At 53.2% G+C, this 4,318-nt stretch overlaps 1 pseudogene; it reads right to left on the reverse strand.

The window, feature by feature from the left end:
• Positions 1–582: 582 nt before the first annotated feature.
• On the reverse strand, positions 583–3,695 carry LOC123114996 (cytosolic sulfotransferase 5-like; annotated as a pseudogene).
• Positions 3,696–4,318: the final 623 nt, after the last annotated feature.

Raw genomic sequence — 4,318 nt, forward strand, 5'->3', positions numbered from 1 at the left:
AGCAAAGAAAAAGAAAGAAAAGAAAGAAAAACGTTTCGGTCAACTAAGCGCGCGCGTGCCAGCGTGTCCCGCGCGTGAAAAAAAGGAAGAGACCGGCCGAGCGCTTCGGCCGGCGCACCGTCCCCAAACACTTCCCGATAATGAATGGTTTCCTTGAGGTTTCCTCGAGGTTTCTTGGAAGGCCGGCATGACGGTCAGGCCAAATGATCAACAACCAGCAGAACCCTCTGGAAAATGCATCTATTCCCCTTCTTGACATGACATGGTAAGCAAAACATAATAATAAGCTGCATATGAAGGTTTTGAAAATTGAACAAATGAGCACGGTTTAGCTTAATTAGCTGCATTCATTCCCCTTCTGGAAGGTGTTGATGTAATACTTGTTCTTACCAATGTACTAGTAATTCAGACATTACATTACAGAAACAGTACATGATATATAAGTAGATAGATCACATCCGATCCAGCTCAAACTGCAGAATACAGAACACTATAGTCTTGCTTGATTCAATCCAGATGGAAACCCGACCTGCATTGATCGCATCATGTTATTCTTTTTTTTTTCTTGGGCCGTCGAACGATCTATGGTGCTCCGGCGCCGGTCCCGTGGTGCTCCGCCGCGTGGCCGGAGTGGACGAATGAAAACCCTGTGCCATGCAGGGCGTCATCGACGATGGCGTCCAGCCTCGCCGCCATCTCCGGCGTCATGTGGTTGCGCCAGTCGCCGGCCACCCCCTTCCTGAAGAAGGCGTTGTTGGGCACGGCCAGCGCCGGCGCGCCGTTCTTGTTCACCTCCAGGTTACTCAGCTTCTCCAGGCTCCACAGCTCCACCACGGATTCTACCACGCCGGGGTCCTCCTCCGCCGATGTGAACGGGTTCCAGACGCGGATTTTTAAAGCACGGGCTCCTGGACACCTCATATTCTCACCATCTAATGTTGCTTTGAGATCCGTACTACACAACTAACTTACTACATGAAAACTTTCTCTTTTTTGTTTCTTCAAAACAAAACAACAAATGAACTTGAAACTCTCCAGGACAACAAAACATTCTTAGAACAATGTGTGATAAAACTTTCAGATTTTTTTGTCCAAGAAAAATATAGAAAATGAGATTTTCTATTATTTATGATGCGCGAAAAAATCTGAAAGTATTTTTCCCACATTCTAGTAAGAATGTTCTGTTGTGCTAAAAAATTATGAAGTTCATATGTTAAACTATATGTGAGAAACGAAAAAGAGAAAAAAATACTTGCACGAATCGCGATGCAGAATTGAATGGCTAGATAAGGGGGTGTTCATGAGCCTAAGCTCCATAGGATATTTTCCTACCCCAGGAACTGCGCGAGCTTTCCGACATTCTCGACAGGGTCGCGCAGCATCTCCTCGTAGCTGAGGAAGAGCACCTTGTCTGGGTGTCCCTCGCTCGCCTCCCAGTACTCGGCGGCGTGCTGCCAAGCCGGTCCGTACCCGTTGCGTCCCTCACAGAACACCTCGAAGAGCTCCATGAATTCGAGGTCGCCGGCGTCGTGGGGGAGAAACTTCTTGAGGAACCAGTTCCTGGACACCATCACGTCCTTGGGATCCCGGCAGAGGTACACGATGCGGCATCCAGCGGTGACGCGCTCCGGCAGCTGGGAGTAGGCCCAGTGGGTGCCGAAGACGCGCGGCCGGGACGGGTAGGCGGCGAGGACCTCCCGCGCATCGGCGACGGGGCGGTCGAAGATGGCGTCGAGGAACATGACACAACCGTGCGGGTTGCGGCGCAGGAGGGGGTGGTCTGGCGACGACGGCGGGTGCGCGGCGCGATGCTCGGTGGCGAAGGCGAGGGCCTTGAGCCACGTGGTGCCGGACTTGGGGCAGGTGGCCAGGAGCACGTCCGTGGCGCTGAGGGCCGGCTCGAAGTGGTCGTTGAAGGCGGCGACCGCCGGCAGGAACCGCTCAGCCAGCTAGTAGCCGCGGTACAGGCGGAGCGCGAACGGCGGCCACCGCGTCTCGAGTGGCAGCGCCGGGATGACCTTGGCCGCGTTGTGCATGTGCAGCGTGGGATGCTCGTGCTCCTCGTCCGTGGTGGCGGCTGTCGGCGGCAGCGCCTTGTTAGAATAATCCGAGGCACTCCATCTATCTACCGAGGAGCAAGCATTCACACAAGGCACGACACCGAGATTTGTTAACGAGGTTCACCGATATGGCTACATCCCCGGGGCATGACTACGGGCGCTCCTCCCCATGACACCGTCGCAATACCGCACCCTGGTCGCCCGGGCGCCGGCACACGCCGCCGGCTCCCCCGCGTGCCCGTGCTATTATGTTGGCATAGGTTACATCAGGTGTCTACCTCCGATATATATGAGAGGCCTAGGATACAAGTGTCCTATTAGGACACAACTCCTACCCTGTCTACACACCGTACGACTCCAAGTCCAACTGTAACCTAACTTGTACAATAACGACACAACTCTAACAAACTCCACCTTGGCGAATATTCTCCACTACCTTGAATTCGTTCGTGCGTCGAACCTCCATGTACATTGGACTTGAGATACACCATGAGCACCGCTGCTACTCCCAGACTCCATGTGACTCCACCTGCAATTGTAGTCCCTTCTCGTCTTCTTCACAGTCAACACTCGAGCAAAATTAAGTTCCTTAATACTCTACTTTGTGCTCCCAACTTTTGGAGAATCCGTTCAACACCATCACACACCGACCACTGTCTGCATGAAAATGAACAATTCACATATTGGACGCCACATATAAGAGTTACCTGAACTCAACGTCACCGCTCTTTCTTGACTGCTTGTCTGAAACTTGAAGGAATTTCACCGTCGCCCTGTGTCACCCTGAGTCAAATTCACAGTTGTCTCACCCCTTTTCCGGATAGTCTCTGGCATGTCCCAAAGCTATAGCACTCCGCCTCCTTCTGTCTTGTCATCCACACTTTGCCATGTGCATCGAGCACCACAGAATATACGACCATGTACTTTCTCTGTTTTGACAATTTTAGACTTTCCGCCACTTTCTCAGATTCTCCATGGTCAACTCCTGTCCATCAACCGGCACCGATAGACCCAGTCACCAACTTGAATCTGGTACTCGTCAACACTGCTTCAGCACCCCCTGCACACTTTGTCTAACAATATATCTGACCACTGGTGCCCTGGCCTGTCGCTGTGTCCCGTGCTTACCGCACGCCTCGCCGCTATCACCGCGTCGAGCCTCTGCTGTCCTGGTCGAGTCTCCCGGGTAGCTAGCCCCCACTGTCTCAACTCTCACTGCAGAGAACCATCGATCATCACCGACCGATGCCGAGTATCACGCCTCCATCAGACCACTGGCGCCCAGTCCGATCCACGTGTCTCTCGCTATCCCGCTAAAATAGGCTTCGACTCTCCGTTAACTTACGCCATAGCCCCTCCATCAGCTCAGAGTGAAGTCACCCATCAGACTCCAACTCCACCTTCAACATGACTCCATGGTGGTTGTACATGCCACCCCCGCGCCCTGTTGACTTCAAGCTCTCATGTGTACACTGCCTTGAATCAACCCTGCGCCATAGTCTGTCGAAGCCGCACAAGCCCTCAGGCCTGCACCATGTGTTTCCACGCCCCAGAAGTCGACCACCATCAGCATCACGCTCCTATGTCGTCGTCGCCGAAATCACCGCCGTCTTCTGCTTTGATCGACATCCCCATCGATCCGTCAGACAGTCCAGTCCGACCCAGCCGAAATTATCCGACTGCAACCATGCTCCACCCTGCGTCGTGACCGCCCCGCACTTGTCCGTGCATTGCTTGACGCCATGTGTTTGCATGATCCTGCCACGACGCGCTCCAGACTCGTCCAAGCCTTATACGCACGTCGCCATCCTCGCCGCATGTGCTCCATCTTGATCAACTTGGCATTCCGCAAAATAAACATCAATCCAGCTACCAATTGACATTGATCTCCCATGGATATGCGTCTCCGCGTCCTTATTTTCTGCAGTGTATTGACCGCTGCCATCATGTAACACAGAGAAAACACCAAAAAACGACATATCAGTGGTAGCCTCCCGTGCCCAAAGATGGCATAAGCTAACCCAAACTTTCCTTTTTCCTTTTTCTCTCAAGCACCCGATGGCAAGTACACCACATCTGACGCCTTTTTTTTATCCAACAAATCTCACGCTTTGCATCTTGTACGCAGGTGCTCCTGGACTTCAGCTCCGCGCCTGCCACATGGGCCTTGCCCAGCCTCTCCTGGCTGCTACTACCGCCGGGCCTCTGCCTCGAGCCGAAGCTCTCCACGCGTTCGCTCAGCTGCCAGCCACGCGACG

The sequence above is a fragment of the Triticum aestivum genome, chromosome 5B, assembly GCF_018294505.1.
Source record: "Triticum aestivum cultivar Chinese Spring chromosome 5B, IWGSC CS RefSeq v2.1, whole genome shotgun sequence".
Classification (NCBI taxonomy): domain Eukaryota; kingdom Viridiplantae; phylum Streptophyta; class Magnoliopsida; order Poales; family Poaceae; genus Triticum; species Triticum aestivum.